Below are 12,814 nucleotides of genomic sequence, written 5' to 3'. Positions count from 1 at the left end.
AGTAACAGAACATTCTGTCTCATGAGTGTGCTTGACTCATCACATGAAGCACAATATGTTTACTTAAGAAGAGCTGTGCTTTAGGACAAGCTGTTTAACATAGGATGGCGGCACCTAACCAGAATAGGCACAAAAAGAGCTTCAAGAAGGCTGTACCAAGAAATTTGAGGAAGATAAAGAGTTTGCAATAACCCATATGAAACATGATTTTTAAAAATCCCTTTACAACTCGAAGATTTTTAAAAATATTTCCATCACAATTTAGGTTGTTTAGACTATGCACGCCTAGAAAGCGTGCACTGGCTAATCCCGATACGATTTAATTTCAGTTTCAAATTCTTCAAGATTAACCAACATGCTTGTCTCGAGACTAGCACCCTACTCACTTGAAGGAACTGAAGAGCTTTCTTTGTTTCAAAATACCTGGGTAGGATCATCTACTTTTATCTATTAACATATATTTTACACTAGCCAAGGTAATGAAAACAGGTTTCCCCATTTCTTAGATAAGTTATAATGTTTTATCAATAAAAAAGTCTAGCTACACAGCACTGGAATGTGCTGCTGGGTTGAAGAACAACATAACGTGGTTTTATTTTACTTATGGAAGAGTTCTTTCACCACAAAAGACTCTTCAAATACTATCTTCATCAAGATCTCTCCAGAGATGTCTATAGAAAAAGTATTTCTTAATAAGCAGCATTTACTGCTTGGCTAATTTTTATTTACTTCACCCTCCCTCCTGCTTTCTTTGACAGAGTTTTAGTTAAAAATCTAATTATTAAGACCAAAGAGTAGCATTTATTATTACTAGTAATAGCATTTATTATTACTCTGGATATGGCATCCTATAAATTTGTTAAATAAAAGAAATCACTTGGCGTTATTAACATACTGAAAACTCCAAACCTTGTAAGGCCAATCCTATCCCAGAACTGTATATCTAGAATTCCACCTGGCATTGAATAATGGTCTGAACTCTCCATTTACAGTTGCTGTCATGGCCGTTAATCACTCAGCCTAGTACAGTCCACAGTGTATTATGCTATTCTTTGCACAAGCAACCAGTGCTTACAACCTCTGTACTGGTTTCCCCTAGCCTTACCCTGCAAACCTGTCTAAATTCATCTCTATTCTGCTTTCATCTACACTACTTACTATTTATGAGTGAACATCTGGTCCTGAGCTAAATTTTTCAACCAGATGAAGAGACTGTTTGTGAGTGGTCTGTAAACAGCTTTAAAGTTTTCCAGACTTGGGTAAAGAATGAAAATGGAATACATTTATAAACTGAGCAACTACAGAATTTAGGAGCACTTATTTATAATCTGGTACTAACTCTTATATATCACTTTAGAAAGTTTATGTGCCTGTCATCATCTGCTAAATTGTCTCAATTCCAAATTCCCAGACACCTTGCAGTGACCAGTCCTTTCACACACCACTAGGCTAAGTAAAACAGTTGGCAAGGATCACCACACTGTGCAGAAATGCAACTTTCTAAACAGATGGATACATTTATTCTTAGCCATTATTTCAAAAGAACACTTTGAGAAGACTCAGCAAAATATATCAAGTGTTCATTCTGTGATAGGTCATGCATACAATTCTGCTGAAAATGATGGGAGTAGTTGTAAACTATGAAAAGTTGCAGTCTAGAGTCTCATAACTGGGTGGCCTAGATATTAATAAGGATATACATACTAATGACGAAGAAGCAGTTGTCCATGGAAAAGCTGATTTAGAGAATATTCGGTTTTATCTTTCTGACAGCTCACATGGGAGCACATACAGTATTCATTTCTTTTCATTGCGCTGTAGTCAAATTAGAATATTGTTTAAAGATAAGGGGCAGTATCATCCCACTTGTGTGACCTACTTATTCTATTTAATATTTTCCCATCTTTAGCAAGAATGGTTTTAGAGACAGGGTAAAATTCAACTGACAGCAATATAAAATTTCAGTAATTCCATTTATAGAAAGAGAACTTATTTTAGTTTTACACCAAAATAACTGAGATCAGATTGTGACCTACAGCATATGTTGTATTGTTGTGGTTTTTTTTAATTTCTCCATTATCCAAACAGGAGAACAATATCAAGGACAAAGCACTGAATTCTCTGCCCTAAACTAGCATTGTAGCTGAATAATGTTTGTATTTTGGATTGTATTACAGGATTAATCCTAGTTTATATCAATATAACTTAACTGAGATTTGATCATTCATGCCTGTGATAGTTTTGGAAACAGAACCCAGAATTATGATAGACAATCTCTCCAAAACCATTATCATGCCACACGGTGTTTTATCATGGCGTGGACAGTATACTTAAGAGCAAAATAATTTTCCGATACACATTGTGAAAAAACTGCATCACGATTCCTTTTGAATTTTCCCTTATTAAAACCAAAATATCAAGATGTATACTTGTTGACATATTTCACTTTCAGTTATTGAGGACTGAAATACCTGAGATTTGAGAAAAATTTATTAAAGATCAATCCAGAGAATTATAAGGAAGTCAGCCTGATTTCAGACCCTGGGAACATGTTTCTGAGCCACACAACTGGTATGGTGACTGGGAACAACTGGAATGGATTTCTAAAGGGCAAGTCATGCCTGACTAATCTGGTTGCCTTTTATGATAAATGATTGAATTTGTGGAGATAGGGAGAGCAATGAACATCATTTGTCCCAAGTTTAGCAAGGCCTTCAACAAAACCTCTCACAGTAGTCCTGTGATTAAGTTCGGATGTTATGGTCTACCTGAATGGACAGCCAAACAGGCTGGGTGGATGATTAGATTCAGAGGGTAGTGATTAGTGGCTCGTACTCTACCTGGATGCTGATAACAAGTGCAGTGTCACAGGGTTCTGTACTCAGATCTTTCCTGTTTAGTATCTTTATCTCTTACAATATAAGCTGGAGAAGGACTTACGGCTATGAGACAGCATACTCCTGGAGTTTGCAGATGACACCTATAGAACAAAATAAATGAGAGGATTCGGGTAAATATTTTCAGCAAATTTCAAAAGCAAAGTTTATCCTCTCATTTCCATCTATATTACGAAGAATTATATATTACCTTAGGTTTATAGAAGAAACACAATTCTTTTTTATTTCTCCTTTGATCACTTTTCTTACTAAGTGTTTGTCTAAAACCAATCTTTTCTGTTGTTCCTGCTCTTCCCTGATACATATTTCACTTGCTGAATTACAGCTAAGAAATTAGGCAGTATTTCAATCAAGATTCTTCACAGAAAAGACTCCAACTGGTGAATAAATTACTGAAAAGGATAAAAATAACTCCCCACTGGGTCTGAAATGCTGCTATTATGATTTCATTGGTTGGGGTATTTTTTTTTAAATATTTGAATTGAAAGCTTAATTGAGTCAGAACACATTTTTTACGTTGGTCATAATCAACTCAAACTTACAAAGCAAAGGAAAAATTAGAGAACACCAGCACCACTTGTCTGTAGTTTTAAAATAGAGAACAAAACAGTACTGAACAAGGCAATTGCTATAGTCAGAGACAGGAGCCAAAAACAACACAAGGGAATAAATCAACAACAGATTTTTATCCAGAGCTATTCTTCACATTAAAAATCTGAGTGCTCATGAAGACTTGGCATAAAACTTTCTGTTAGGGAACATAACGACATCTCATACATACCGCAAAAAAAAAAAAAACCAAAACCCTAGGGACTAATGTATGAGAAAACTATCATAACTGAGTATCAACAACGAAAACAGAAATTGCATTCAACGGACTCTCGGTTGAAGAAAAGCCTTTACTTGGACAGACTAAAGACATTGAGCCAAGTAATCAGAAAACGACAACCACAACATGAGGTTCCTCTGCATCCAATACATTGGATGTATTAGCTGCTGACATCTATCTGATGTCTATTCAAGATGTAAAGAAGAGAAGGTTTTACATTCTCATACTTGGGTTATTCGCAAAGATAATAGCTCACAAATAACAAGTGCAAAGATATGTATAACAATGTTCTAACACTTCGATTCTTATCTGATGAGCCAGAACCTCTTTCAGCCTATTTGGCCGTATCATAACACACTTACAAGACTAACAGAAGCCTGCATGCTGCCAGTAATCATGGACACAAAAGGAAATAAGCTGACTGTAGCAAAGTTCTGGTTATCAAGCCTATACCTTGTAATTCTGCCAATTTCACGGGCAAAATAACAACATACTGTTGCTTTGTGAGAGCTGGCAATTCCCCAAACAATGGCTTTCCTACATCCAGCTGCTGTGTTGAAATCTTTTGATGTCACTTAAAACTGGGATCTAAATTTCTGCTTCAAGAAACAATATGATAAGTGGACATACAGAGGTGAGAATGACATCAAATTTATTGATAGAGGATGCTCAGGAATACCAGTTTGGCAATGTATTTTTCTAGTGTCTTTTCCTTAAAGCTGGATAACTTTATATAAAAATTAACTTTTATGAAAAACATTAACATCCATATGTGTATGCACATAAGTAAGCCTCATTCTCCCCTTTTTATTGAATAATATTCAGAACCATCACAAAAGCATATCCCAGGAGGAGGTCTACTATATTGATGCCACCAGACAAGTGCATCCAAAATAAGAAACTGGTTAAATTGGATAGACACCGCTTAAAATATAAGATTTGAGTACAAGAACAAAATGCATCCATGTTCATCATCTTCCTTCACTTAAGATATGTGAAGATGGCTGTGGCAACACAAAAATAACTTCAAATAACTGCTGCCAATTTAGATTTTTCTTAACTCCTAGTCAAATCACTTGTGTTAACAGAGCTTCAAGCCTTACAGTGGGTTGAGTCAAATTTCTAGTTTTAGTTTTTAGACAAGTTTGATGTAAGCCATAAACAAGCATACAGCCTGAAAGATGGATTCTGCCTACAAGAACAACTTGTATCTCAGGATCTGCCCTGGGATCTGAGGTCCCTCCTCCATCACGAGAGAGATGCTCATCAGTATCTAACCGCCCTTGGGGCATCCCCATGGTGTGACAGATCAATGCTTGTTGGTGTAAAGAGAGTGCACGCATGCACTAGTCACAAAATCAAAAGCTATTCGGTTTGGACAGAGGAGCCCAATGTTCTCTCCCCAAGACAGGACAGCTGGAAGGATCTGCCTTCCCATACGTTGCCAGTATGTATATTTCTGGTATATGTTTCTAGTATATGTTTCTAGTATAACTAGAAACACATAAGCAGACATACTTATCGTGGGATAAGTATTCTGCTACTTTACATCAAGATAGCCATTACCCTCGTAATTGCTAAGCTGGATAAGATGACTTGTGTTTCATTTGCCTTTCTACCAACTTATTTAAGGGAGGCGTTTTCACACATTATAAAACAATTTTACTGAATAATATGTGGTGAGGTGCCAAAAGAATTTTCACGCTAAGAACCAGAAGTTAGGAAAGGATGTTTCAACTTGGCTATACATACCAACAAGCTTTCGAAAAGAATGAAAGTAGAAAAAAGAAAATACACATTAAAAGTCATAAAAGCTCTTACTAAAGAAGAAAATAGGCATTGAGTATGACAAAATCTTTGACCAGTTCAATTTTTTTTTTCTAAACAGATTCTGGATAAATGCATGTGCATGTACATACTCATGTTGTCACCCTAATAAAACAGCATATGTTAAAGTATTTAGAGCTACATGTTCTATTAATAGATAAAAATTCCATAGTTGATCATTCTGTTGCTTCCTATATTACAGTAATATTTACCATTGGGAGTCATTAAGATTTTCCCTTCAGCTAAAATTGGTTTTAAGTGATAAATACAAGTCTCGGGCACGTTCTTTTCCAATATTCTTTTAGTTCATACACAGATACTACTTGTGTATGTTACAGACGCAAGTGCAGAATGAAGTAATGAATTGCATTTGGGACAGACAGTAAGAAAGCACCAGTGCAATCCTGATAGGTGATAGATAATTCATTCAAGTATTTTTAAACATCTGACTTCAGCAAGAATGCCAGCCAAATCTGGAATCCTGCTGTCTCAAACATTCACTGTGTGAATAATTATTCACACTTAATAAATATTAACAGGTTGAATCACATCTAAATTAAATTTACGTTCTCTACTCAAGATCAAGAGAAGCTATGGTTTTGTCTTTATTAGTAAGTTTTGTCATACCCAAGAGCCATCTAGACCACCTTCTCAAACTTGGGGAATATCCAGAACATACCAGCTGCACACAGAGCACACACTGGCAACTGTCAATCCAGTGAAGCCTCTCTAACATTTGTGGCACCGTGATCAGTCAGCACGTCTTAAATTCAAACCTTTTCCCTTAATAATGGGCAATACCAACTGCCATAGTCCTTCAGTGCTAGCACGTTGACAGGCTTAAAATCCCAAGAGCTAAGAAAGAACAAACGGGAAGCCAGGAGACTCCAAAAAACTCTGAGCAGGGGGAAAGAGTCATGCCAACTAAGCCACAGTTTTGGGCACCAGTTTCCTCGGTAGGACCATCCCACTTTTATGGAAGCTTGCCACTGGCCTCAGGGCAGGCCACAAACTCTAGTTCAATCAGAGTATAGCCAGTTTCCTACATTTTGCATTGCCAGGATCAAGCTTGCAATGTTCAATGATTCTTTATGTGCATGAAGTGCACTGAGATACTGGATGACCATCAGCAGGCTGTCTGATGATAAAAGCTTTCATGGCAGGCACTGGACTAGGGAAGAGACACAATTATTTTGAATTGCTGTCAAAGTCACTTCAGAAAAAAGTGATCACTTCTCTATGGAGTCTGAACACATTGAGCTCCTATAGATTTGTATAGACTTTGTAGTCTCTGGGGTTAGTTCTAATTTGCTATACCATAAAATGGAATAATTTGAAACTAACTTTAGGCTGTTACTGCACTGAAATAATGCTAAAGGCATTTTATTATTATTCTAGAACAAGAGGGACTCTCAGTGTCCTGATTGTCTGTTATTTTTATTTGGTTTTGGTTTTGTTTTTTTTTTTCACTTTGGTGGCACGGAGAGGGGCAGGAATAAGACAGAGAGGTAAATTTCAAATGTAGTCTTATGAATTTTTATCAAATCAGAAAATATACATATGTTTAAGGAGACAGATATTCCACATGTCTGGACTGGGCTGGAAGGATTCCACCAGTGCAGCTGTAATTCTAATGAAAACTTCCAACAGAATTGGAACCCCACTGTAGTGTGTACCACACAAACACAAAAACAGGTTTAGCACACAAGCTTTTAAAGTCTGTGTACTATTAAAAAAAGACTTCTAATTGTTGCAACGATCTGCTTCATTTAACTAAAAAGAGATATGGTTAATAGTTCATTTAAGTTTCTACTTACTGATAGCAAAATGTCCTTCCCTAATTAAGAAGCAGACAAAAATTGTAGTGACACTCCTTTACATCACCTCAAAGTATCAGTCTCTCAGGAAAAGACTCAAGAGGTCTCCTCATTCTTTGAGCTCTCCACTCTTATGACAGCGTATTTTTCATACTAAACATTTCCAGCTATAGCCTATTTTCTTTTTATTGACATACTGCTCTTCACCTCTTGAAAGCAGATTCAGATCTGCTTCTCTGATTGTCTGTATTTGTACTCCTTTGGCTCTTGAGCCTTTCTGACCTATCATTCCCCGCCCCATAAACCTGTCACATTCTCATTTTTCTATATGTTTAAGGAGGAACAAATTTAAAACCTCCGTGAACAGGCAGCAAATGAGATCTCAGCAACCGAGGGCAGAGGAAATGACTGTGTCTGAACTAGGGACTGCTGTGTTGTAGACAGGCATTTATATCCTTCAGCGTAGCACTGCTGAAACACAGCCTTTTCTACTAACAAATTATTAGGAATATTTAAGGAAGGAAACTGTAACTATGTGCAGTACACAAACATATACAAGACTGCACCTTAAACCAGAACTAGAATGCATACATTAAAAAACCACTCAGATAGTTACCTAAAATAGACTTTAAATTCATTCTACAGCAGGCCTCTCCTGGTACTTAGACTTTATTATTGAATTTTTTTCAAGGGTTACAAAAAAGGCTTTGATAAAAGAGAAGAAGCAATTCCTGACTCATACTGTTGCTACTCGTGGCAGGAGTGGGGGGAAGAAAAAAACCATTTTTCTTTAACACCAAAACTTCCTCTGCAAACAAAAGCATCTTCAAGGTGGGTGTAGTAAGAGTATCTTCAGTATATATATCTAAAATATTCATTTACAAAAAACAGCTAAAGATTTCCTCACAAAACAGGAAAATTTTCTTCACTACAAGAAGTAAATTGTATACAATTAGCACAATACATACATTTAAAATTTGGAGGCATACCAGGATATTTCCTTGTTTGGAAATGTAAACATGAACGAACAAGTATAAACATCTTAAATAACTTCTGAATTACTATCATCATAACACTCTGACTGTTATTACTGTGCATAGCTCTAGTTTCAGTCTTATCGTGGAAGATGAAGCCAAGAAGGGAGTGTGACATAACACAGCTCTTTATCCTCCAGTAACTGGAGTAAATTAAATACATTTCATCAGAGAAAGACTCAGTTGCAAGCAAAATATGTCCCTGACTTAACACAATAGAAACTAAAAGTTCCACAGAACTTCTGAGATAAATAAGGGTGAAAATTTAAATTTATTGTTCATAATTTGATAAATTCTATACTGAAAATATACTTAAATTTAATTTTTTCTATTTGCATATTCTAAAAAGAATGAATTTATCATTTGGGAAAAGCTTTCAAAATATGAGGAGGAGAAAAAGTATTTTTTAACAATGGTATTAAAACTCTGCCCAAGTTTATTAGCTTTTCCAAAGCACTGACTCTAAGGCCAGAGGGGGAGGGGGGGGTTGGCGTGAAATTATTATCACACACAAAAGACATTCAGAAGAGTTGTACCAGACATTAAGCCAAGAAACTTCAGACTGAAATAATAAATATCAACTCCACTTTGGAAAGCAAAACATTTAAAGGAAAAAAATGTTTACAATCCAGATTTTTGAAATCTGGGAGAATTTTGTCCCCCAAGAAGTTCAATCTAAATGTTACACATGCAGATATTAGTGCTGCTTTCTATCATCTGCGCAAGGATGAACAATTTCAGTTCACCAGAAAATCAGTCTGCTAGCTAGTGACCAGAAAAAAAAAAAAAAAAAGGAATTAAAGGAATGGATTTTTGCACATGAAACCTAAGGCTGTGACATGAGGTATATCACAAAACTGATTATCCGTAAAATATTGTTTTAGATTTACATTTTCATCTTACCATTAACTGGATTTGTTCTTTGGAATACTAATTGTTTTACCCACATTTGCTTGTCTTCTCCTGTCTGTTTTGTTTTTTTTTTTCCCCAGAAACAGAATAGAAAAATACAGTTGGAAAAGAAGGTAACAATGTAAAACATTAAATAATATTAAAATGATCATTTATAATAGTGCCTTAGAATAACTGCCTTATTCATAAACAGTTTTCCATGTTGTTTTTCCCCTTGAGGGATAGCTGGTCAAGATAAAACTGTTGCTAAAAAGCACCATGGTCCAATAAAGCACAGTGAGCTTGCAGGCGGCGAAATCTCATTTCAGGTGTTCCTGTAACACGCCGTGTTTTAATTCTGGGCATGACCTTTACCTCTGGCAAATCAATGCAACTGCTTTTCCCAGGCCTGTCCTACAGGATTTTATTTTAAACCTGGATTGCAGCTGTCTCACATTGTTTGTTCACAAAGCACCTAGTTCAACAAGTTTAGATCTCTTCTGGGACTATCAAGGTGCTGCAGTACTGCAAAGCAGTACAACCTGCTTTTTTTGTGTCTCTGTATAAATATATACAGCTATACAGTGGGTCAGGTCATGCTTCCCTCTTGCCAGTTGGTGAAATGCAGTCAACATTATCCATTTCCTGATATCTCAAGGTAAATGCTGTGGAAAGTAAAGAGCAAGAGAGACATTTTTTCTGTTTCTGAAAGTATGGTTAAAAATCCTACGTTCTGCACAGAAGTTGCTTCAATCACCAGTTTGCACAGAGTTGTGGTATTGAATTCTGCCTGTACCCCTCCTCACTTCACCTACATTAAACTTTCACATGGACAAAACTCGCAGTAGTAGTAACTTCACATTTATTTCATTTGGCTAACAGTGCGAAGAGGGAAGCAAAAGATTGGATCTCTGAGGGTGTAGATATTTAGCTTAATAGAAATAAGGATGCCCAGATAAAAGTCTTGCAAACCATAATCCAATTACAGCATTTAAAACAAAATCTTTGATAACTTCTCTTATTTTGGTAAAATCTCTGTAATGACTCACTAATATGATGATTAAAGACAAACACACACAATAATAATTTCCTCATTCTTGTATTAGCTATAAGAACATTTTTTATTCTGTGTGATACATAGAAAAACTCAATTTCCAGGGAGTAAACTCTGTTCCAGGCACATTCATCTTTGCCCATGTGACAAAAATAAAACCAGCAGTCAATTACTGCACTTCCTTTACAGACACTATACCTGCATGCAGACAGATAATCTAAAGAGGTCACATAAATTATTTACTCTTTTTTAAAATATTTGAATACAAGTCAGGAAAATTTTGTTACAAGTGAACAACAGTTAAAAATGTTATTTACCACCTTTAGATTATGAAACAGATTCTGCATTTGAATTAACACTGTAAATGCACAGATTTGCCGAAATAGTTATCTCTCAGGTTCTTGAAGGACCAAATGCAAACCAACTTGTCAAATGCATGGACCCATGAAAAAAGTTTATTCTAATTAGAGCTGAAAATAAAAAAAGGTTACCCACCATTTTATGTAGGAACCCCATGTATGCTCGTCACAAACTATTTACACATTTTCATTTTCCATTACCTACTCTCTTTCAAATTTTAAACAACTTTAAAATGGAGGTAATAAAATTTGCTTCTGTCTTGAGAATGTTGCTAAGATTTGTCTTTAAGTTATTCCTGTGACTGCCAGAGTACACTGGATGTATATGGTTATTTCAGCTACCTAAAATTAATAAGCCGACATCAAAAGTTGAAGGAAACAGTTAAAAAAACTCTGGTGTTTTGATTCAGGATTTTGAGATTTACTTGGGAGAAGAAAATGTAACCACTGGGTTTAAACCAATTTTCTGTCACCAGTAGCTTCCCAAATGACTTATTTGTGCAAGTCTCTACCAAATTTAAACAGATATGTATTGATTCATGCTAACAGAAGATTTAGCCTAATAAATAACATTCAACACAAACCATTTCAAATTATTCAAAATTAATGTAAAAAAAAAAAAAAAAGTAATCTCTTTAAGTCTTCACCCTACACTTGGAATTTCACATCCCAAAATTCTAAAACACTAAATAATATGTTCATCCTAACCTATGTAAGGACATTCATCTTCAAGCCCACTGACGTACTGTGGCATCTCATTGGCATTGACTCAAGTGTCTTCAAAAGTTACCACATTCAGCAATTTTCAGAGGCATGTGACACTGGAGATGCTGTTGAAATCACACTGAATTACTTAGCACTCATTGTACCTTAAGAAATATAAGCAGAAGCAGTCAGCATCCTTATGATCTTTTGCTGAAGGCTACATTGTCTTTTGCATACCAGATTTTCTTCCACTTTACCAAAGGCAAGATTGGATCTAAAGACAAGTACATAAGGCAAACTATTCCTGCGTTATTCCACAGTTCCATGGCCTTAGTCTCTCAGATGTCTGTTGTTAGCTTTCTCAATATTTTACGAGGACTGCTGCTTTCTCATACACTCAAAGCATTGCAGTCAGTTGAAAGTAAGACAAAAATCAAAGAACCAAACAAATTATGAAATAATAAATATAGCTGCTGCTCACTGAAAAGTTACAAATGACAATATTAAAGTTGAAAACCACAGTTGCCATAAAAAAGTTACAACACACTAATACAAAAACTACAAACACAGCTTTTTAGACGAGCTATTTGATACACAGTTCCATATCTCAAACAAGTTTTTAACTTATTATAGTTTTGTAATCCTCTAATTGAGTCAAGATAGTGAAAACACAAGTTTTCTGAATCCAAAACTATAATTTATAACATGAAGCCCTACGATGTGAGTTATAGAACACTGGAACAGGTTGCCCAGAAAGGTGGTGGAGGCCCCATCCCTGGAAACGTTCAAGGCCAGGCTGGATGAGGCTCTGAGCAACCTGACCTAGTCAGGGATGTCCCTGCTCCTTGCAGGGGGGTTGGACTAGATGACCTTTGAAGGTCCCTTCCAACCCTAACCATTCTACGATTCTATAAGTCTGGAATATAATTTCTAACATCATAGAATCTTTCAGATGAAGAAATACATTTTTACAGTAACTTAAAAATTTATAAATATTTAAGATGCCGTAATTATTACTATCTGACATCTGTCACTTTTCAGTATACATTTTCCCTGAAGTGACAGCAGCATTCCTCCTGAGAGCCACAGTTCAGAATTTTGAACAGTCATGTCATTTTACAGAGGAAAAGATCCTGCACAAGAAACAGCAGAAACCTATTATAATTTTTTCCTCTTTAATACTGCATTAAAATTCTATTAACTTTGTCAGGTTATCAACTGTCCAAGTTATTTCTACACTTCTTTAACAGTTGCATAAGTGAAAAGTGCAAATAAAATTAATTCAGAATTGATTTTATGTTTAATATTAAGTGCTGTAACTTTAATACTGCTTGTGTGGTATCAATAATACCCATTAGACTTCCATTTCAAAAGCCTTCCTTATACTAAGTATGTTAATCT

Source organism: Chlamydotis macqueenii, chromosome 8 (assembly GCF_036417535.1).
Source record: "Chlamydotis macqueenii isolate bChlMac1 chromosome 8, bChlMac1.mat, whole genome shotgun sequence".
NCBI lineage: Eukaryota > Metazoa > Chordata > Aves > Otidiformes > Otididae > Chlamydotis > Chlamydotis macqueenii.
This window is presented reverse-complemented; position numbering follows the sequence as displayed.